This window comes from Panthera uncia, chromosome X (assembly GCF_023721935.1).
Source record: "Panthera uncia isolate 11264 chromosome X, Puncia_PCG_1.0, whole genome shotgun sequence".
NCBI classification, from domain to species: Eukaryota; Metazoa; Chordata; class Mammalia; order Carnivora; family Felidae; genus Panthera; species Panthera uncia.
The window spans coordinates 104,877,331-104,902,194 of NC_064817.1; the positions used below are offsets into that span (position 1 = coordinate 104,877,331).

At 39.0% G+C, this 24,864-nt stretch overlaps 1 pseudogene; it reads right to left on the bottom strand.

Moving 5' to 3' along the window:
- Positions 1–6,142: 6,142 nt before the first annotated feature.
- LOC125931403 (non-histone chromosomal protein HMG-14-like) lies at positions 6,143–24,453 on the bottom strand (annotated as a pseudogene).
- Between the last annotated feature and the right edge of the window lie 411 nt (positions 24,454–24,864).

The window sequence follows — 24,864 nt, forward strand, 5'->3', positions numbered from 1 at the left end:
GATACAATCTATTTCTAAAGTGCTTTCTGAGCCTTAAATATGCTGTACAGTCATATCTCTGAAGGGAAAGGGAAATGTACCTGGGTTCTAAAAACACTTGCTGAGACAGTAAATGAATAAATATACTCAGTTTCCCTGACCAGAGACCTTCATTCGAATTTGATGCAAGCCGTAAATGAAATGACTTGGCTGATTATAAGTCAGTCCCCCATGAACATTTGTTTACATCTGAAAACCACTACCCGTAATTGCTGTCTCTGCTCAGGGGAGGCCCAGCTGGGATGACAAGAAGTGTTGCAAGGTTCTACCGAGGTGTGATCACCAGTTACGGCATGAAGCTGGCACTGCACGTCTGCACTCTGTCGGCCTTGGCAATTGGATCCACCAGTCTTCCTCCTTCACACAACTGAAATTAGCCAAAAAGAGAGCAGAAGTGTTGGGACGTGAAGTCCACTTTGCTCCTCAGACATAGTCTGTAATTACATGGCAGTTACCATGTTCTTTCAAAAAGTCAGTTGATGATACATTTTCATTGTTAGGGAGAAGGACAGAGTTAGAGATAAGTCAGGATCAAGGACAATAGATAATGATTTCACAGAAAAGTGGAAATGGTCATTTTTTCTTAATCAGCTTTTTAAAATTTTATCTTTTATTATCATGAAAGCAATATAAGTTTGTTTGTTCTCTTAAAATTACTGAGTTATGACTGACCTAAAAAGCTGTACATATTTAATGTACACAACTTAGCAAATTTTAAGTATACAGCCACTACACTGTATAGTGGATCTCCAAAACTTATTAATCTTGCAAAACTGAAACTTTGTACGCTTTAACCATCACCTCCCCATTTCTTTCTCCCCCTATTTCCTCTTAAAAACCACTATTCTACTCTTTGCTTCAATGAGTTTGACTATTTTCAATTCCTCATACAGGTGGTATCACATACTGTTTGTCTTTCTGTGCCTGGCTTATTTTACTTAAGCATGATGCCTCCAGGTTCATTCATCGTGTTGCAGTTGACAGTATTACCATCTTTTTAAAGACCGAATAATATTCCATCGAATGTATACACCGCATTTTCTTTACCCATTCATCCATAGATGGACATTTAGATTGTTTCCACGTCTTGGCTATTGTGAATAATGCTGCACTGAACATGGGGGTGCATGTATTTCTTTGAGATGCTAGTTTTTTTTTTTTCCTTTGGATCTATACCCAGAAATGAGATTGTTAGATCATATGGTAGTTCTATTTTTAATTTTTTGAGGAAGCTCCATGCTGCTTTCCATGATGTCTGTACCAATTTACATTCCCACCAACAGTGTACAAGGATTCCCTTTTATCCACATTCTCATCAACACTTGCTATCTTTTGTTATTGTTTTTAATAATAGCACACCCCAAAAGGTGGAAGTTTTGACTTTCATTACCCTGATGATTGGTAATTTCGAGTACCTTTTCATATTTCTGTTGGCTATCTGTATTGCTTTCTTTAGAAAAATGTCTATTCAGGTTTTGACCATTTTTCAGTTGGTTTATTTGTTTGTTTGATGTTGAGTTGTATGAATTGCTCGTGTACTTTCGGTATTAACTTCTTATCAGATATATGGTTTGCAAATATTTTCTCCCATTCCATATATTGCCTTTCATTTTATTGATTGTTTCTTTTGCTGTGCAGAAGCTTTTTAATTTGATGCAATCCCAGTTGTTTATATTTGCTTTTTTACTTTTGGTGTCATATCCAAAAATCATCACCAAGACCAATGCCAAGGAACTTTCTCCTTTTGTTTGCTTCTGGGGATTTTATAGTTTCAGGTCTTCAGTTGAAATCTTTAATTCATTTTGAGTTGCTTTTAGTGTATGGTATTAGATAAGGGACCAATTTTATTCTTTTGCATGTGGATATCTAGTTTTCCCAGCAAACATTTATTGAAGAAACTATCCTTTCCCCATTGTGGACTCTTGGCTACTTGTTGAAAATTAGTTAACCATATATGTGGGGTTTACTTCTGGGCTCTCTATTCTGTTCTACTAGTCCGTGTGTCTGTTTTTAATGCTAGTGCCATATTGTTTTGATTGCTGTAGCTTTGAAACATAATTTAAAACCAGGAAATGTGATGCCTCTGGCTTTGTTCCTCTTGCTCAAGATTGCTTGGGCTACTGAGGAACTTTTGTGCCTCTGTACAAATTTTAGGATTATTTTTTCTATTTCTGTGAAAAATGCCATTGGAATCTTGATAAGGATTGCATTGAATCTATAGAATGCTTTGGGTAGTATGGACATTTTAACAATATTAATTCATCCATTCCTTGAGCTGGGGATATCTTTCCATTTATTATGTCTATTTTAGTTTCTTTCAACAATGTTTTATCATTTTAAGTGTACAGTTCTTTTACCTCCTTGGTTAAATTTATTCTTAAATATTTTATTGTTTTGGTGCTATTGCAAATGGTATTGTTTTCCTTATTTTTTAGGTACTTTATTGTTAGTGAGTATATAGAAATTCAACTGATTTTTGTGCATTGACTTTGTATCCTGCAATTTTACTGAATTCATTAATTAGTTCTAATAGTTTTTTGGTGGAGTCTTGATGGTTTTCTAAATATAAAATCGTATCTACAAACAGAGACCATTTTACTTCTTCCTTTCCAATTCAGATGCCTTTTATTTCTTTTTTTTCCCCCTAATGGCTCTGGCTAGGACTTCTAATATGATGTTGAGAGCGAGCATCCTTATGTTGTTCCTGATCTTAGGGGAAAAAAGCTTTTACCTTTTCACCATTGAGATTGATGCTAGAGAGCTGAGAGTTAACTCTCATTGTTGAGAGGTTTTTTTAATCATGAAAGGGTGTTGAGTTTTGTCAAATGCTTTTTCTGCATCTTTTGAAATAATCATATGATTTTTATCCTTTATTCTGGTAATGCAGTGTATCGCACTGATTGATTTCTGGATTTGAAGCATCCTAATAAATCCAACTTGATCATAATGTATAGTCCTTTTAATATATTGCTGAATTTGGCTTGCTTGTATTCTGTTGAGGATTTTTCCATCTATGTTTATTAAGGATATTGGTCTGAAATTTCATATTCTTGTAGTATGTTATCTAGCTTTGGTATCAGGGTAATGATGGCCTCGTAAAATCAGTTTGGAAGTGTTGTTCCCTCCTCTTTATTTTTTGGGAAAAGTCGGGGAAGCATTGGTATTAATTTTTCTTTAAGTGTTTGGTAGAATTCACCGGCGAAGCCATCTGGTCCTGGGATTTTCTTTGTTGGAAGGTTTTTGATTACTGATTCAGTCTTTGTACTTTTTATGTTATTGGTGTGTTCAGATTTTCTTTCTTCTGGTTCAGTCTTGGTAGGTTGTATGTTTCTAGAAATGTTTCCATTTCTTCTAGATTGTTCATTTCATCGGCATGTAATTGTTCTTAGTAGTCTGTTATGATCCTTTGTATTTCTGTGTCTCTTCTTGCATTTATAATTTTATTTGAGTCTTCTCTCTTTTATTCTTAGTTTGGCTAAAAATTTGACAATTTTGCTTATCTTTTGAAAAAAATAACTTAGTCTCACTGATCTTTTCTATCATTTTTATTTTTTTAAGTAACTTATTTTACCTTATTTTCTTCATGTTTATTATTTTTGAGAGACAGAGACAGAGTGCGAGCTGGGGAGGGTCAGAGAGAGAGGGAGACACACAATCGGAAGCAGGCTCCAGGCTCTGAGCTGTCAGCACAGAGCCCAACGCGGGGCTCGAACTCACAAGCTGTGAGATCATGACCTGAGCCAAAGTCAGAGGCTTCACAGACTGAGCCACCCAGGCGCCCCATTTTTCTAATTTCCACTTCATTTATTTCTCCTCTAAAATTATTATTTCCTTCCTAATGCTAACGTTGGGCTCAATTTGTTCTTTTTCTAGTTCCTTGGGATGTGAAGTTAGGTTGCCTATTTGAGATCTTTCTTCTTTCTTAATATAGGTGTTTATCGATATTAACTTCCCTCTTGGAGCTGCTTTTGCTGCATTCCAGAAGTTTGGGTATATTGTGTTTACATTTTCATTTGTCTCATGATGTTTCTTTAATTTCCTTTTTGATTTCTTCTTTGACCTTTTTGTTGTTCAAAAGTGGGTTGCTTAATTTCCACATGCTTTTGAATCTAACCATTTTTATTGGGAAAAATTAGTCTATTCTATTTCAGTAATTATGGGAGATAAACACGTAACTGCTTCTTTCCTTTATTAACAAATTTGCATTTTAAATAAGCTTGTTTAGGGGTTCCTGGGTGGCTCAGTCACTTGAGTGTCTGATTCTTGATTTTGACTCAGGTCCTGATCCCAGTGTTGTGGGATCAAGCCCCATGTTGGGCTCCACACTGAGCATGGAGTCTGCTTAAGATTCAATCTCTCTCTTTCTCTCCCTCTCTCTCTCCCTCTCCCCCCCCCACCCCGCCTCTCTCCTTGGCTCATATGCACTCTCTCTCTAAAATAATTTAAAAAATAAATAGTCGGACGCTTAACCGACTGAGCCACCCAGGCGCCCCTACCTTGTCTTCATTCTTAACAAATAATGATAAAAACAGATGACCAGATTGGGTCTGACGTTGTTGTTGTTGTTGTTGTTGTTGTTGTTGTTGTCGTCGTTTTTCTTAATATTCAAGCCTTGTGAAATAAAACCCTCTGATGGAGGCTTAAGGAGCCCTTTCAACTTGGTCATGTGAGTAACCCCAATAACATTTCCAGAAGGTAGCATGGTTGGGGAATGAGGCATTCAGATTAATGGAGGAGAAGGGGAGATTTTTTTTTTCCCTTTATGTGATAACAGTTGTTCCTTGCTGATGCTGCCCCAGCAGAGAGGATTCCTGTTTACTCCTCGATGAGAATGACAAGTGCTCTAACTGATCTAAGCCCTCAGTTATGGATGTTTACAAATCCAGTCCTTTACAAACCCAGACCGTCAGTCCTGGTGATAGCTCACTTAGCAAGAGGCTCGTGAAGCCTCAAAAGTCCAGGCTATCTCGGGTGACTCTGGTGGAGGAGAATAAGCCTGGGGAGAGGGGAGGGAACACTGAATCTGCCTGTGATCATTCTCTCTAGCATCCCGTGTTCCACAGGAGAGTGTGATTTTGTTTCTGTGGAGTACTTTGAGCAAATGGTTCAGGTATGTTTGAGTATTTACAGGGGCAAGGCCAACCTGTTGTAATGTGCTGAGTTGTGACTCCAAATTCCTTTGTGACAATGGCCAGACAGTGTCGAAGTCTGCCTCCACACAGGCCATAGGCAGCTGACTTCTCTCCAGTCCTTATTTGTTTCAACAGTAATGCTGTTACCTGCTCTTTGGTTATTATTATGTAAACTTACTTTGGCAAAAGTGCTCATCCTCCCTTTTCCTGCTCCCACCGTACGTTGGGGCCCGACTCAGTCCCTTTACTTTCCGCTCTGTCTGCGAATGCACTGTTCCATCTCTGTCTCCCCCACTAGGGTGTGAACTCTTTCAGGACAGAGACTATGCCTGACTTATGTTTGTATCACTAGCACCTTGAATGTAGTGGGCATTCAACAATGTCTGATGAATAAATGAATGAAGGAAAGAACAAATGAAAGAATAAAAAATGGTGAAAGGGGTTAGACTAGATATCTTTTGAGAGCTCCCCGCTATAGGCCGAATCAACACCTCCTCACCCCAATTACAACTGCATTTTGCATAGATTCAAGAATAGATAACAGAATGATTCAGAAGAACATAGGAAATTATAGATGAGTGCATGAAATCTCTCATATTTCATATGCTGCCTTCCGCCAAAATTTCCCCATCTTTGTCTCCTTTTCTCCCGCGGGCTAAGATCTGCTTTTCTCCTTTCTGAGGCAAAGAGAGAAAACTCTGACATTGGCAGTTCTCCACCAGCCTGTGCCGCTGTTCATTCTAAACAACAGCAACAAACAAACAAAACCTCCCCACACCTTACTACCTTCTTGATGACAGCTCCTGTACAATGCAGTATTTCCTTGGTAAATGCAGCTCTTTGAAACTAAACTGCAGCCTGCAGCCTGCAGCCTTTGCCCCAGAAGCAGGAAAGCCAAGGATGTACCACCTGCACACCCTGTCACTTCCAAATACTGCTGATGGCTGCAATTAGCATATGTGAAATAGTTCTCAACAGCAAAGATCTCTTTCCCGCTGTGTAGGTAGATGGGTAGCCAGCTTTGGAGTGCAGGCCTCCTGGGTGGTGCGGGCTTCCCCAGATTCCACCCGCACCTTCAACTTCTGCCGATTGCTTGAAGGTTCTGGTTGTCCTGGTGACAATTAAGTGGGAGTGTGACTGTAATACCGTTAAAACCTTTACATTTTACGTAAGGTCAGAGGAGAAAGCAATTTTAAAAATAAAGTATACTTAAGTAGTTCATTATCAAAGTTGTTTTTCTTATGTACTTCTGGAATTATGTGAAAGTTTAAAGGGCCAAACACTCAGGTACAAATAGAAGGCTTCCTAATGCAGGTTATTTTACTAAGAGGAGAGAAACAGTGAGTGAGAATGAGACACAGAGAGAAGGGGTGGAGAAAGAGGAAAATATGGAAATAGAGACAGACTGTTGGTTTCTCTTAATACTGTTTCTATCAAAGAATTCCTTTCGTGAACCTAGAAAGGCAGGCAAAGGAGAACAGTATGAAGAAAGGCAGTGGAATTTAAATCGATGGTTCCTAACGATGTGTAATGAATGACTAAGGCTTAGATCAAAGCCCAAAAGCAGAAGAGCCGTCCAGCCTTGACTGTAAAAGTGGAAAGTCAAAGCACACATTAAGGGTGGCCCTTTCTGGCCGCTACCATCCTTCTGTAGGGCTCTTTGTCTTTTAAGGAAACATATGCCATAGCAGCAAACTAATCACAAGTGGACATTCTCTTTTATTAGTATTGTTTTTCTTACAGAGAGTGAATGCACCAGTGGGGGAGAGCAAGCGAGAGCGAGAGAGCTGGGGGAGGGGAATCCCAAGTAGGCTCCACACCCAGCATGGAGCCCACCATGGGGCTTGATCCCACAACCCTGGGATGATGACCTGAGCCAAAATCAAGGGTTGGACGCTCAACCCACTGAGCCACCCAGGCGCCCCACAAGTGGACATTGTTAAAGGTGTACTTGTGTGCTCCTTTACTGCATAGGGGTCCGAAGACTGATCTCCTGACTGTATCGTTATAATAATGCAATGAAAAGACCCAAAGCTGGCAGCCTTGGCTTTGTAGCTTCCAAGAACCCTAACAAAAGTCAATTTCCAGATGCTTTCTCCTTCCAGAAAAAGTATCATAAGAAGACGCATCAGGGTTTCTTCATAAGAGTATGGAAATCTGATGATCCTCTGGGAAGACATTGACAGTTTCTCTCCTTCTCCTTGTCCCACTCCTCTGTGCAGTGGGCTGTGTCCAAGTGGGGTATGCCCTGCCACCAAGAGTTGGCTGCATTTCAGCAGCGAAGAAGAAAGACACCAGAGAACCATGACTACTCCTTAATACTCCTGACCATGATTTCTCCTGAGTCCCATTATGTATTTTTCAGCATGCTTCTGTTACTGGATCCTTGCTTAAAGTCCTTTTTAACACTGTGCCACCCAGAATTAAAAGGATGTTGAATGTTGCCCGTTACATTTGTTTCTTGGCCCTGAACTGAGTCACCATGCCTGTCAGCACAGTATACAACCTGCATGCGACCAGGTTCTTTATATTTGGAAGAGTTAAAGTAAATCACCTAATTTAAAATAATTTTTTTGAGAGAGAAAGAGAGAGAGAGCGAGCGAGCAAGTGAGCACGAGTGAAGGACAGGGGCAGAGGGAGAGACAGAGACAGAGACAGAGAATCTTAAACAGGCTGCACGCTCAGAGTGAGCCTAACATGGGGCTCCATCCTGCAATGCTGGGATCATGACTTGAGCTGAAATCAAGAGTCTGACCCCCAACCAACTGAGCCACCCAGGCACCCCAGTCACCTAACTTTTAAGATTCCTCAATTCAATCAATGGAGGTCCTTGTCCTTCCTTAAGATGCTTTTCCACATCAGTGGGGACATTCAATTCGTTTTTCATTTTGACCCTAAAGGAATGCCCACTAAGGGAACTGACAAGCTAAGTCTTATTTGAATAGGTGGGGCCTGGAGTTTTCACAATAAGGGACTCTTGCTGAGTGGTTGAAGGCTTGGTTGTGTGGAAGATGTGGTCAATGAAAGTAAAATGCTACTTAAATCTTCAGGGAACAGACTGGTGCTCTACCCTGTAATAACCACCGCCTGCCTAAAAAGCATTCAGACTACTTTGTGTCAACAAAACTCTCAGCATCTACAATATCCAAGTGACTTTTATCTTTAAAAGGTAGCCTCTCCAATGCCAGTACTTTACCTTTTGGAATTCCTCCTTTAAATGCCTTTAAAGCCAGTATCTGAGTCATACAAGAAAAGCACACTCATTCCTTCAGATCCACACCTAGTCATTGAACAAAAACCCAGTTTGATCCACCCCCCATTGCTCATCAGACTTGGCTCTTGGAGGTTATGTGTCTTTTCCAAAAATTCGAGCCACTCTCCAAAGACCAAACTTTCACACCACCGAGAGTCATAGGAATGGGTTCCGAAGACGGTTCCCAAAGAGGAGGGCAGAAATGTCGGAAGTCCCTGAATCCCACTGGAATAATTGCGTGGCCCCCAAAGGGACAACACTTATTTCTATGTTTAAAAAAATATGAAATACTATTTAAATAGTGAGGAACGGTAAGAAAACTTGGTTTAAAGTGGATATAAAATCTAGACTTTCCCATTTCTAAACATACAAATGGGGTTAAAACCACTAACGTCAAAGGACTATTATGATAAATAGATGAGACATATGGATACATTTTATATCCATATAAATACCATATGGATATGAGTATCCATATACCCAAAGTGGACGTTCAAGAGTAAGATGTATACGTATGTATAAAAGTGGGCATAAGTATTTGCATATCTGCACACTACATAAAATTAGTGCTATTGTATTTCTGTCTTTTATCTATGAGGCAAACATGAGGAAGATGGAAATGAAAGGGATGAACAGTTGAGCTTAGATGGATTCAAAGAGTAGAAAGGTGAATGCAGATTTCAAAGTAGAATAGGGTGGCTTGAATTTTACTAATGATTCACTTTTTCTTTCTTAATGCCAAATAATGCTATTTGAAAAAGGTTAAACCCTCTGAAGACATGACTGCATTTAAATACAATGAAAGAGGAATTCTCAGTAACTGCTAATGGTGCCTAATTACTCCCCAATTGACTTAAGATTTATTCTTATTCTTATTCTTCTTATACTGGAATTTCAACACAAAACATATTTAATCAAAGGAAGCTAACTGAATGAATGGAGAAGCTTAATTTCACTTCACTTGAACCAAATTTTCCCAGATGAGTTTCTTTTTCAGAAATATAATACTTGATGCCACTCAAGACCCTCAAAATAAAGTTAAATACAGGATTTATCACTGACCTTTGAGTGAGTAATTAGTCTTAATATTTCTCTTTTCCTTTCCAAATTATGTACTCAAAAGATCATGAGGGTATTTCCCCAGTCAAACTGAGCATTCAGTTATTGATGGCAGGTAAGAACTCAGTTAACTGGAACTCGAACAATTAGAACTCTCAAGGTACTAGAATGTTGCCAATTTACTACTAAATACTACCAAATCTTCTGGAAGGGAGGGAGGGTGTCTTAGTTTTACACTGAGCGCAGTTTCCTACAATTTTCCTATGACAGCTATATAAGGAAACAGGGAACGCATTAACGGTTTACAAAACACTCCATGTGCTCCTCTCTGTGACCTGGCCCCAGCTAACATGTTACACTTATTTCTTCACACATGCTCTTCCAGCCATTCCGAGCATCTCTCATTTTTAAAATTCTTACAATAACCTTATGAAAGATGTCATGTGTTTTAATTTTACAGATGAGGAAACTGAGGATTGGTGATGTTAAGTAACTTGTCCCAGGTCACATAGTTAGTAGTATTAGGACTGTATTTGGATCCAGATCATTTTGACACCAGAGCATACATCTGCATGACGACCCTTGAACATTGCAAAATCGTCAGCTAGCATAGAAATACTGTATTGCGGGGCACCTGGGTGACCCATCTGACTCTCGGTGTTGGCTCAGGTCATGATCTCACCGTTTGGGAGATGGAGCCCCGCATCAGGCTGTGTGCTGACAGCGTGCAGCGTGCTTGCGGTTCTCTCTCCGTCTCTCTCTGCTCCTCCCCTGCTTGCCCTCTCTCTCTCTCTCTCTCTCTCTCTCTCTCTCTCTCAAAAGATACAAACAAACAAGGAAACAAAAAATAAACAAACATTAAAACAAGAAATATTCCGTTGCATTCATTAGTGTCTATGTCCTGAGTGGCCCATGAAAGTTGTGGCTTCATACGCATAAGAAATATTTTCAGCAAGAAATGAAAAGGGGGCTTCTATTTAAACTTCAGTTAAATATGGTTTCTTCTAATTCTAAAATGCCAAGTTAAAAGAACAATTTCCATCAATTAACAGAATAAAGTTATCCATATGGAGTAGGTGTTCAGATCATAATGCAATAATGTCAGAAATTAATAACAAAATTCACTCAAAACTTGATACTTAGGGAAAGATTTAAATGCCCTAACAGAACGTATCAAGAAATGACATCAGCAAAAATGACAGTGGGAACCTCTGAAATGTTTTTCCTAAAGGCAATGAAAAAACTAGCAAAAACTTTACGAATTACCTTTTTCAGAATTCCGGAATGCTAAAAGCCTGTGTTAATTTCCAGAGTTCTGTAAAAAGGTATAGTATGTAAGTGGCAACAAAAAGAGGGTTAGAATGGCTATCCTAATATCAGACAAAAATGGACTTTAATTCAAAAATTGTTACTGGAGAAAAAGAGGGATGTGTCATAAGGATATATGGGTTAATCCCTCGATAAGATATAATAATTATAAAAATATAGGCACCTAAAAACAGAGGTCTAAGATACATAAAGCAAAACTGACAGAATTGAAGGAAGAAATAGTTCACTAGTATTTGGCGCCTTCAATGCCCCACTTGCAATCATGGATATGACAATAACGGAGAGGAAACAGAAATCTATACAATATGCCACCCAATTACAGCAGAATATACATTCTTCTCAAGAACACAGGGAGCATTCTCTACGATAGACCAAATGCTAGACTATAAACCAAGTCTCAATAAATTAAAAAAGACTGAGATCATACAGTATACATTCTCCAACCACAATGAATAAAAGTAGAAACCAATAATAGAGTAACATTTGGGAAAACCACAAATGTATGTATGGATGAAATAATGCTCGCTGAATAAACAAGGGGTCGAAGAAGAAATCACAGGTGAAAGTGGTTTGAGATGAATGTAAACAACAAACAACAACTTACGGAATGCAGCACAAGCTGAGTTAGAGGGAAATTTATAGTCATAAACATCTATATTAAACATCAGGAAAGAACTAAAACAAATAACCTGAACTTCCAACTTAAGAAACCAGAAAAAGAAGAGCAAGCTAAACACAAAGCATGCAAAAGAAATGGGATATTAAAGGGCGCCTGGGTGGCGCAGTCGGTTAAGCGTCCGACTTCAGCCAGGTCACGATCTCACGGTCCGTGAGTTCGAGCCCCGCGTCAGGCTCTGGGCTGATGGCTCAGAGCCTGGAGCCTGTTTCAGATTCTGTGTCTCCCTCTCTCTCTGACCCTCCCCCATTCATGCTGTCTCTCCCTGTCTCAAAAATAAATAAACGTTAAAAAAAAAATTTAAAAAAAAAAGAAATGGGATATTAAAAATTAGAGCAGACACTAATGAAGGGAGAATAGGAAAAGAATTGAGAAAATTAATACAACCAAAAATTGGTTTGCTCAATGACAAAGAAAACCGGCAAACTGTTATGTGGACTGACCAAGAAAAAAAGAGAGAAGTCTAGTTATTAAGCTCAGGATTAAAAGAGGGATATTTCTACCAATGTTATAGAAAGAAAAAGGATTATGCAAGGATACTATAGACAATTATAGACCAACGAATTAAGTAACGTAGATAAAATAGACAAATTCCTCAAGAACACCCTCTATACAAATTGACTCAAGAAGAAGTAGAAAATCCGAATTGATATCAGGTAAATAGTTTAAAAACTACCACAAAGACAAGCCCAGTCCCAAACAGCTTCACTGGTAAAATTTCCCAAGTATTTAAATAAGAACTAACAGTGATACCTCACGAACATTTTCAAAATATCATAGAAGAGTGTATGTTTCTCAAGTCATTTCACGAAGCTAGTGTTACCCTGAAAAACAAAGACAAAGACATCATGAGGAGAGAAAACTACAGAGCAGTGTCTCAAAACTTTGTTTTTGATTTGAGAAAGCAAGAGAGGGGGGGAAGTGAGAAAGTGGGGGGCGGCTCCTTCATACAAAGGACAAGCACCGTACTGAACCCCTCACTACCCACCCCACTGTCATGCGACTTCTATGATCCCACATCACAACAATTTTATTCAAGTCCGCTTCTGTGTATTGAACATCCAATACGGGCTAGGCCTAGAACAACAAGGGTGAATACTGCAGTTTCTGGCCTCTGGGAACTTATAGTTCAGTGTGGGTGACAAGCACATTAGTGGATAAGTACACAACGATGTGTTTAGGGCTCTAGTACATGTGTGCACAAAGTGTTGTAGGTTGGGGTCAGAAAGTACAGGGACATAACTGCATCGGAAAGGGTGTGTACTTTGTCCAACAGAAAGTCCTTGAAGCTTTGTGAGCGGTGAAGTGACATGGTCAAAGGAGCGTAAAAGAAAATCTGGTAACTTTGTGTAGTAAGGACAAGGACATGGGAGAAATTACAGGCAAGAAAGTAATTAGGAGACCATTTGACTAATTCTGGCATATGACGACAAAGATTTGAATTCAAGTTGTACTGGTGGTAAGGAAAATAAACGATGTCCATTAATTTAATGGACGAATTGAAATCCACATGGCCTGGTGGCTGAGTGGTCAGGAAGGGCAAAGCAGAGAATGGCTTTGTGTGTCTGTAACTGACAGTGTGGTGGAGCCATAACAGAAACGGAAAGCTTATGAGAGGGGCACAATTCGAAGGAGAGAGGCTATGCTGTGTTTTCAGCATGTGTGTTTTGAGTGGCAATTGAGCATCCAAGTGGAAATGGGCAGCACGTAGCTGGGCATGTATGCTTGACCATAGAAATGAAGTGTTTATGAATCTATACATGTGTAGTAACAGTGTAGTAATATACACTGTAATTACATACATCAAGCTCAAGAGAAGAAGGGCGGGGGGAAGTTGGGGAGTGTAACTTTCATTTATCAGTAATATTTTATTTCTTAAAAAGGAAGAGAGGGCGCCTGGGTGGCTCAGTCGGTTAAGTGGCCGACTTTGGCTCAGGTCATGATCTCGCGGTCCGTGAGTTCGAGCCCTGCGTCAGGCTCTGTGCTGACAGCTCAGAGCCTGGAGCCTGTTTCGGATTCTGTGTCTCCCTCTCTCTGACCCTCCCCCGTTCATGCTCTGTCTCTCTCTGTCTCAAAAATAAATAAACGTTAAAAAATTTAAAAAAAAAAAAAAGGAAGAGAGTCTGAAGCAAGTATGGCAAAATGTTAATTCTTGTATGGTCTCAATAGTAGGTACATAGGTGGGTATATTATTTTCTTTACTTTCTTTACTTTAAGATTTTTTCATAACTAAACAAAATAAAATAAACTGAAAATTCTATTAATCAGAATGTACAATCCCCAAATTTCAAGCACATTGATATTTTAACCTAGAAAGACAAAATCTAATCCTTTGATTGTTATGATGTACAGCTAATCCTTGGAGTTGTTGAAGTCAATCTGTTGCCTCCAATAAATTACCAGAAATTTAGTGGCTTGAGACAATACAAATCTATTCCCTTATGGTTCTGGGTGTCAGAAGTATGGAAGGCATCTTGTTGTGTTAAAATCAATATGTCAACAGGACTGGTTCCTTCTGGAACCTGTAGGGGAGAATCGCTTTCCTGCATTTTCTAGCTTCTGGAGGCCACCTGAATTCCTTGCCTCTTGGTCCCTTCCTCCATCTTTAAAGCCAACAGAGTATTTTGTCTCTCTCTCTCTCTCCATCTATATTCATGTTGCCTTTCCTCCTATAAGGACCCCTGTGGTTGAGCCTACCCAGATAATTCAGAATAACTTTCCAATCTGAAGATCCTTAACTTAATCACATCTTCAAAATTTATTGCCATGTGAGGCAGTATATTCACCGGTTCTAAGGATTAGGATGTAGAGATATTTGGGGGACAGGTGGGGTGCTTATTTTGTCTACTACATAAGCTCTTATTTGTAAGCTTAAAATAATAATAATAATAATAATAATAATAATAAATGACAATTACTAAAAAATAGGAAACTTTTTTAGCATAAGGTTTTTTAATAAGTTGTAATATTTATTATAAAACCAACAAGTGGAAATAATAAAGTTTTTCTGATTAACACAAAATTAGAAATAGGAATCTTACATTTACTTCAACCATCTATTTTAGATTTGTAAATTTTGGTTACACAGTATCAAGGCAATTATTTTTTTTCCCAGCTCTATTAAGGTATAATTGACATATAACATTGTGTAAGTTTGAGGTGTACAACATATTGATTTGATACACTTATATATTGCAATATGATTACCACTATAGTTGGCTCATACCTCTATCATATCATATAATTGCCGTTTCACCTTTGTGGTGAGAACATTTAAGATCTACTCTCTTAGCAATGATCAAGTATATAATACAGTATTATTAACTGTAAACACAATGCTGTACATTAGATTTCCCAGAACTTAATCATTGTTTTTACTGTTTATTTATTTTTGAAAGAGACAGAGACAGAATGCGAGTGGGTTAGGGGCAGAGAGAGAGAGGGAGACACAGAATCCGGAGCAGGCTGCAGGCTCTGAGCTGTCAGCACAGAGCCAGATGCGGGGCCCAAAGTCACAAGATGCGAGATCCATGACCTGAGCCGAAGTCAGATGCTCAACCGACTGAGCCACCCAGGCGCCCCGGAACTTAATCATTTTCTAACTGGAAGTTTGTACTGTTCGACCAACCTCTTATTTCCCTCACCCTCCAGCCCTTGGTAACTACCATTCTACTCTCTGTTTCTACGAGTTTGGCTTTTGGAGATGCCACGTTCAAGTGATACCATACAGTATTTGTATTTCTTTGTCTGAATTGTTTCAGCTAGTATAATGCCCTCAGGGTCCATCCATGTTGTTGCACATGTCAGGATTTCCTTCTTTCTCATGACTCAATAATATTCCATTGTGTGTGTGTGTCAGTATATATCACTATATATATATATATATTTATATATATATATATATATATATATATATATATATCTGTTCTTCCATTGGTGGACCCTTAGGTTGTTGCCATATTTGGCTATTATAAATAATGCTGCAATAAATATGGGAGTATGGCTATGTGTTCAATATCCTGTTTTCATTTCCTTTGGATACATACCCAGAAGTGAAATTGCTGGATCATATGGTAATTCCATTTTTAACTATTTGAGGAACCTCTATACTGTTTTCCATAGTGGCTGTACCATCTTACATGTCCACCAATAGGGCACAAGGGTTCCCTTTCTTCACATCCTCACCAACACTTGTCATGTCTTTTTGATGTTAACCATTCTGACAGGTGAGAGGTTACATCTCACTGTGGCTTTGATTTTCATTTCCCTAATAATTAGTGATGTTGAGCATCTTTTCATGTACCTGTTGGTCACTTGTATGTCTTCTTTGGAAAAATGTCTATTCAAGTCCTCTGCCCATTTTTTAATCAGTTATTTGGTTGTTGTTGTTGTTGTTGTTGTTGTTATTGAGTTGTAGGAGTTCTTTATATATTTTGAATTTTAACCCCTCATCAGATCTATGGTTTGCAAATATTTTCTCCCATTCCAGAGATTGTCCTTCATCTTGCTGATTGTTTCCTTTGTCATGCAGAAAGTTTTTAGTTTGGTCTGTAGTTTTCTTTTCCTGTAATGGCATTATCTGACTTTGGTACTAAGGTAATGCTGGCCTTGGAAATGAATCTGGGAATGTTCCCTAATAGGAAATGATAGAGCATTACCTAATTTCTGGTGTCCTAATGATGGTGCTGAAGAAAAAGAATGGGTGTATAAGACTAAGAGGAGACATTAAGTTCCAGGAGAAGTCAAACTTAAGAAACCAAGTTTTTAACCAAGCGAGGACAATACTGAATTGACTATTATTATTTTGTTCTCAGCAGTAAAATATTCAAATTACTTTTTAAAGTTAAAAAAAATCAAATCAGAGAATGGAACAATCTATTCATATATTTTGAAGAGAAAAGGGCTAGTCCTCTTGGACCAAAGGGGAAATAATTATTTGGAAAGCTATAGATGAGTTGCTACCTATGGTCATGTATTCTTGATGCAAAGATAATGATAGTGATTAGTAATAGTGATCATAGTAGCATTTATTGAATTATTATTATGTTAGGCATGCTGCCAAGGGTTTGTATTTAATCTTCACAATAATCCAATGAAGTAATTAATAAGGAAGTCCTCGCTTTTACAGTGGAGGAAAGTAAATCTGAAGTACATCAAGTGACATATCCAAGGTCACATCACTTACAAGTGACAGATCTGGGTCAAGAACGCAGGCAGTCTACTTGCAACACATGGATGGACCTCGAGAGCATTATGCTAAGTGAAATAAGTGAGACAAAGAAAGACAAATACAAAAGATTTGTGGTTACCAGAGGCAAGGGGTAGTGACAGGGAACTGGAGAAAGGTGATCAAAAGTCTCAAACTTCTAGTTATAAGATAAATAAGTCCTAGGAGAGTTGTGATGTACATCATGATGAGTATAGTTACCACTGCTGTATGATAGATATGAAAGTTGTTAAAAGAGTAAATCCTGGGAGTTCTCATCACTCATCACAAAATATATATATACATATATGTACATATATATACACATATATATGTATATATATATTTTCCTTTTGCTTTTTTTGTATTTATGTAAGATGATGGATATTAACTAAGCTTACTGCAGTAAATATTTAATGATACATGGAAGTCAAATCATTACGCTGTACACCCTAAACTTATTTATTTATTTGTTTGTTTGTTTTTATTAAATATAATTTACTGTCAAATTGGTTTCCATACAGCACCCAGTGCTCATCCCTAAACTTATACAGTGCTGTATGTCAGTTATATCTCAGCAAAACTAGGGTGGGGGGGAATCCCAAGCAGTCAACACTAGAGTCAGCACCAGAGATGCAGTTGTGGCCCCAAACTGCCATGGCCCCTACCCTCATGGGACACAAGCTGGTAGAGGTTCTGAGAGGAATGTGTGCCAGTGACCTGAGATTGTATGTACGAGGAACTTGACTGGTCTAGGGGATCCAGAAATACTTCATTACATCAAAATCTGATGCATGAGTGAATGTGAAATAAGCAAATGTGGTGCAAGACAGGGACACATTTAGGGAAAGCATTTCAAAAAGAAGGATTAGCGTATGTGGAGGCAAAAGCCCTGTAGCTAGAGCACATCCCACGGACAACAACAACAAATGGTTATTGTGGATGGAATATCGTGAGCATAAGGAAGTATGATACACACTGAAATCAGAGAGGTGAGCCACGTTCAGCTCGTGTAAGGTCTTACAGGCCATTATAAGGAATTGGGGTTTACTCTGAGGTGGTGGTTATGAACTAGGAGTGATTTTGTACACCCGTCCATCCCAGCGGCTATTTGGCAATGTCTGGAATAATTCTGGGTTGTCACAACTGGGGGGGGGGCTGCTCCTAGACTCTAGTGAGTAGAGGTCAGGAATGCTGCTAAACCCCTGACCATGCACAAGACAGTCCCCCGCTGCAAAGAATTTTTGGCCTGAAATGGCAATAGTGCTGAGGCAAGAAAAACCTTTTTCTAAGGGTAATGGGAAACTATTGAAGGGTTTTAAGTAGGTAAGTGCCCAAGTCTTACATGTATTTTAAGACTGATGTCTTATGTCTGATGTCAGCATGGAGAACTGATCATGGAGAGATATGTAAGCTGTAAGTAAGGGTATAAGGATATAAGGATACTTACAAGGATATAAGCAAGCTACTTAAGAGACTTTTATAGAAGCCCAGGCAAAAGATGAGTATGGAATTGCCTAGGCTTGTAGCAGTGGTAGCAGAGAAAAGTGAAAGGTTCAACTTCTACTTTGAAAGTAGAGACATGATGACTTGCCAAAGGATAGAATCGAGGTGGGTGCAGAAAGAAAGAATAATCAAATATGGTACCCACGTTTCTGGCTTTAGCTGATGGGTGGATGGGTGGAGGTATGATTAAGTGAGAAAAAGATTGAGGGAAGCAAAATGTGGAGCGAGGCATAACATAAGTTTGTTCATGGTAGTTATGAACTGCCTGCTTGGTATATAAATGAAGACACCAAGAAAATAGGTGTATGGGTTTAGACCTCAGAGGAATCAATACTGAAGAGATATATTCATGAATTTTCCATCTAGAAGAACAAATAAAGAAGTATGGAATGTCTGTGGGCAAGTCTTTATCTTCTGGAGTGAGTATCATGAAAAGATACTCCAAGCTGTATCCTCTCCTCAAAGGTGTCTTTTGGTGTCATTACCAGAGATACTTGCTGTTGGTTGGGTCATGGGGCTTACACAGTCTCACATGTCTTATATTCTGTAAACTAATATTCGTATTGCTTGAGTGAAAACCAAGCAGTTTTTGTTTTCATAAACCACGCAGTGTCAAAGATGAACATGATTGTGTGAGTTTTCCATTTCATATTTGAAGATAATAGTAAAATTCTTTCACATCCGGTGTCTTCAGTTTGTCTATCACTCTAGAGCTCAATTCAATTCCACTGCAGCTAGAAGAAATGCTGAGGTATGATGCACTATTGGCCAAGGCAAAGCAGCTCTATGTCACTTCAGATTTTGCTACATTCAATGATCAATGAATCTGTCTATCTCTCTCCACCTTCACTGCCATTATGCTGATGCAAATGGAAAATCCAGTTCTGGATTTCCACAACTGGCTCATATTTGGGCTCCTCTTTTTTTTTAGAGGGGGGGAGGGAGAGGGACAGATGGAGAGAGAGACAGAGAGAGAGAGAGAGAGAGAGAGAGAGAGAGAATATTAAGCAGGCTCCATGCTCCGCATGGATCCTGATGCAGGGCTTGATCCCACAACCCTTGGATCATAACCTGAGCCAAAATCAAGTGTCAGACACTAAACCGACTGAGCCACCCAGGTGCCCCTGGGCTCCCTGTTCTTAATCCATCCTCCAGACAGCTGCCAACATTGATTATTTAAAAACATAAATTAGAACTTACTACCTAAGTCCTTAGAACTTTCCAGAAATTTCCCATGACATAATACAATCAAAATCCTCACAAAGGCTTTACATTATGCATAACTTGCCTGCCTTGCCATCATCTCATACACTCTCCCCATACTCACTGTTTTCCAGACACACTATCCTTCTCTATGGGCCAACTTTGCCCTTGCCTCAGGGTCTTAGCACTTGCTGTTACCCCTGGATGGGCTGTTCTTCCCCTGAGTATGCCTGTAGCAATAGCCCTCCCTGTTCATAGGTCTTAGTCACCACTTCAGAGAGGGCCATCTCTGACTCCATTTATTAGCTGTATAACACTGAGTAAGTTGCTCAACATTTCTAAGCCTCTGTATTCTCATCAAGGAAATGAAGTTAAAGAGAGCTCTTATCAAGAGAGGGGTGTGTGGGTGGCTCAGTCAGTTGAGCCTCCAACTCTTGATCTTGACTCAGGCCATGATCTCATGGTTCATGATATGGAGCTCTGCACTGCCAGTTCAGAGCCTTCTTGGGATTCTCTCTCTCCATTGCTCTCTGCCCCTCCCCTGCTTGTGCTTTCTCTCTCTCTCTCTCTCTCTCTCTCTCTCTCTCTCTGTCCCTCAAAAACAAATAAATAAAAATCTTTTAAAAAAAGAAAGAAATTTTAATAAATGATTCTGACAAAGCAAGTCAGCCATCTGGAAGAAGATAAAACTAGATTCATATATTTTTTTTACTATGTGTAAGAATAAACTATATAGATCAGGGAAGCAAATGTGGGTGAATTCCTCTTTAAGCTGAGTGTAGGGAAAGTCTTGCTAATTGGCTTAAAATGCAGAGGCAATAAAAGAAAAGATTGATAAGTTTGACTACATTAAAAAACAATTTATGTACATAACCCACCCCCACCACAAATAAGATAAAAAAATAATTAAGGGAAACTGGGAGATATTTACACATATCGTACATAAAAAGCTGCCATTCCTAAAATATAAAAAAAAAAATCTTAAAAATTGAGGGGAAAGGCCAAAATACCTGAGAGAAAAATGGGCGAATGACACACAAGGAAAATTCCCTACAAAAAACGTTTTTAAATGGACCTTAAATGCATGAAGAGATACTCAATTTCCTTCATGATGAGAGTAATGTAAAGTAAAAGTACGCTGGGATACCGTTTCTCACATGCCAGAGTGTCAAAAACTAAAAGGTATTAAAAAAAGACTCTGCTTTTTGTGTTGTTGATTTTAACTATTCTGACAGTTGTTAGGTGATACCTCATTGTTGTTTTTATTTGCATTTCCCTGATGAGTGATGTTGATCATTTTTTCATGTGTCTGCTGGCCATCTGGATGTCTTCTTTGGAGAAATGTTCATGTCTTCTGCCCATTTTTAAATTGGATTATGTTTTTTGGGTGTTCAGTTGTATAAGACCTTTATGTATTTGGGATACTAACCCTTTATTAGATATGTCATTTACAAATATCTTCTCCCACTCCATAGATTGCCTTTTAGTTTAGTTGATTGTTTCCTTCACTGCACAGAAGCTTTTTGTTTGGATATAGTCCCAGTAGTTTATTTTGCTTTTATTTCCCTTGTTCAGGAGACCTATCTAGAAATATGTTGCTACAGCTGATGTCAGAGACCTTACTGACTGTGTTCTCATCTAGGATTTTTGTGGTTTTGGGTCTCATATTTAGGTATTTAATCCATTTTGAGTTTATTTTTGTGTAGAGTGTAAGAACTTGGTCCAGTTTCATCCTTTTGCGTGTAGCTGTGTGGTTTTCCCAATACCATTTGTTGAAGAGACTGTCTCTTTCCTATTTTGTCAAAAGTTAATTGACTATGTAATTGTGGGCTTGTTTCTGGGTTTTCTGTCCTGTCCCGTTGAGCTGTGTGTTTACTTTTGTGCCAGTACCATACTGTTTTGATTACTTCAGCTTTGCAATATAACTTGAAGTCTGGAATTGTGATACCTCCAGTTTTGTTTTTCTTTCTCAAGATTGCTGTGGCCATACAAATTTTAGGATTGTTTGTTCTAGTTCTGTGAAAAATGCTGTTGGTATTTTGATGGAGACTGCATTAAGTCTATGTGTTTGCAAGAGGGTGTAGAGACAGGAAACCCTCATGCTCTATTGAGAATGCAAACTGGTGCAGCCACTGTGGGAAACAGTATGGAGTTTCCTCAAAAAGTTAAAAATAGAACTACCGTACGATCCAGTAATTGCACTACTGGGTATTTACCCACCAAACACAAAAATTCTAACTCAAAGGTATACATGCACCCCTATGTATATTGCAGCATTATTTACAATAGTCAATTATGGAAGCAGCCCAAGTGTCCATCCATAGATGAATGGAAAAAGAAGAGGTGGGATAGGGGACCCAGGTGGCTCGGTCGGTTAATCGTCCGACTTCGGCTCAGGTCATGATCTCACGGTTCGTGAGTTTAAGCCCTGTGTCGGGCTCTTGTGCTGACAGCTCAGAGCCTGGAGCCTGCTTTGGATTCTGTGTCTCCCTCTCTCTCTGCCCCTCCCCTGCTCATGCTCTCTTTCTCTCTCAAAAGCAAACATTAAAAAATTTAAAAGAAAGATGAATGGATAAAGAAGCTGTGGTATATAAAGAATGGAATAGTATTCATCCATAAAAAGAATGAAATCTTGCCATTTTCAATAACATGGATGGATCTAGAGAGTATAATGCTAAGCAAAATAAGTCAGAGAAAGACAGATACCATATTGTTTCACTCATATGTGGAGTTTAAGAAATAAGATAAATAAGCAAATGGAAAAAAGAGAGAGAGTGAAAGAAACAAACCAAATCTTAACTATAGAGAACAAATAGATGGTCATGAGAGGGGAGGAGGTAGAGGGATTAGAGAGTACACCTATCGTGATGAGCACTGGGTGATGTATGGAATTGTTGAATGACTATGTTGTACATCTGAAACTAATATAACACTGTATGTTAGTACTGGAATTAAAATTAAAAACTTAATTAATGAGTGACTCTGCTAGTGAAGCTATGAGTAAGCAGGCACTCTCATGCATTGCAGGCCAGAATGCAAACTGGTGCAACTCTCATGACAGGGAATTTGTCAGTACTTAACAAAATCGCACATGCATTTGCTTTTTGACCTAGCAATCCTACTGTATGGTGAAGGTTCACCCCCACCAGTGCAAAAATAGATATGCACAAGGTTCTTCATCAGGGCATTGTTTGTAATTCCAAAATATTGTAGTGTTTGAATAAACTATGGTACATCCATATAGTGGAGTACTATGCAGCTTTGTAAAATAAAACATTTTTTTAAATGGGAGAGATGTGTATGAACTGAGGTGGGGTGATTTCCAGGATACAGTGTCAGGTGAAGAAAAGCAAAGTGGAAAACAGCATGTGCAGTATGCCTCATTTTGTTTAAGAAAAAAAGGGGAAATAGGAACATGTGCATGCATCTGCTCATTTGTGCGAAAAAAACCCACAGGAAACATAAGCTAAGTACTAATGAGATCTGTTTCCTACAAGGTGTGGGTGGGAACCTGGTAGAAAAGATGGACAGCAATGAAGTGAGCGAGATACTTCTCTGAGAATTCCTCTTTGAACATTTCTAACTCTTGGAGCCATGTTAATGTTTCACGTGTTCAAAAAAAGACAATCAATAGAGCCAATAAGGATTGGGGAAAATACTAAAATGGAACAACAATAAACAACCCATGAACTGCACTTCAGTTTTTTTTTAATGTTTATTTTATTTTTGAGACAGAGAGAGACCGAGTGCGAGTGGGGGAGGGGCAGAGAGAGAGGGAGACACAGAATCCGAAGCAGGCTCCAGGCTCTGAGCCATCAGCACAGAGCCCGACGCAGGGCTCGAACTCACAAACCATGAGATCATGACCTGAGCGTAAGTCTGACGTTCAACCGACTGAGCCACCCAGGTGCCCCTGCACTTCAGTTTTAAATGCAGAACAGAACTGCTCTGAAGAGCAGAAAGAGAAAACTAATTCAAATAACTCTTTTCTTTCACACTTGGGATTTTATTGGTTGTTTGAAGATTAGTACACAGATATTATGAACAATTAGTTTAAATTTTAATGTATGTACTGAAAATCTAAAAAGCCATGTAGTTATGAGTTCCCTCTAAACAGTTTTTCAGGGATCTTGCAGCTTAACATTTAGAGGCAGTTTTCCTTAAGAGGATATGAAGTATCAATACCCTCAAATGATTGATAAGCTTCCAAATTGTAAGTTGCCCTCATTCACAGTTTAATATCATAGGTACTGCATGCATGAGTTTTCAATCTTTTACAGCATAAAACAAAATTATTAGGCAAATGAGACTACCACAACTAAATACAGCACAAAGTGCACACAATTCTGACAGGCAAAGCCAAGGTGGGAGTGGTTTACTTTAAGAAATAATTCTACTAAAACCCAACATGGAAAAGAAGTCACTTCAAATGTTGAAGGCACAGTAAAGGCATGACCATGACTCCAAATTGCCATTTCACATGCTTTGTATTACAGGATATAAAAACAAAACAAAAACCCCGAACCACAAATGATTTCACCTATTGAATGAAAGCATTTACACTTAACAAATGAGGTAAAGCTCATTCTCTGCTTAAAAATGTTTCTAGAGCTATTAGAAAGCATGCATTTATGAAGTAGTTGATGACACTCCTATGCCTGTTACAAGGATACAGGGACCACTAAGACATGGTACACATCCTAATCAGACTTAGCTGCTTCTCTCCTGCTTCATTAGAGGCTGGATTCTACGTATTTTCAGTTCTCCGTTTTCTGCAGGTCAATGTTTCCTTTCCTGGTTAGTCACTTTGGCCTGTTTGCCCTTTGTTCGCCTTTTCCCTTCTGTTTGCACTTGTTTTGCCAGAGGATTTAGCCTTTCCTGCTAACTTTTTGGGCTTCGTTTCTACCTTTGAAGGAGCAGGTTTCACGGACAACCTCGCAGATCCCTTGGGCTCTCCCTTCACGGCCCCTTCGACTGCATTGACCTTCTTCCGGGGCATCTTGGCGGTGGGGAGGGTGAGAGCAGGCCGCTTAGTGCAGAGAAACTTCACGAAGCTGAGCTGCAGGGCCACTGCCCCTCCTTCTGCCCTCTGATGACTTTCCAACAGTGTATTTGGACAATATGACCTCGGGCTAAAGACAAGAACTCTAAAAAAATATTGAACTCTGGTTTGTAAACTGCTTTTTCTCAGAGGCATGGGTTAGACATAACTGAATTACTTTCTGTGTATTCTAGGACTGACCAAATACATCGATATATGGTGGATAAAGCCAGCCAGGTTTGCATTGTCAGAGAAGGGAGTTACAGATTTGGGAAATAGAAAAAATAGAATAAAACTTGTAGCGTTGGATTGGGTTTGGAGGTATCAGTGCAAACTAATGGATTTTTGTATAGAGATATGTGAATAGATATAGGTGTATATGAGTGAATATGTGTGTCTACTTTCTAGCTGCATTGGCAG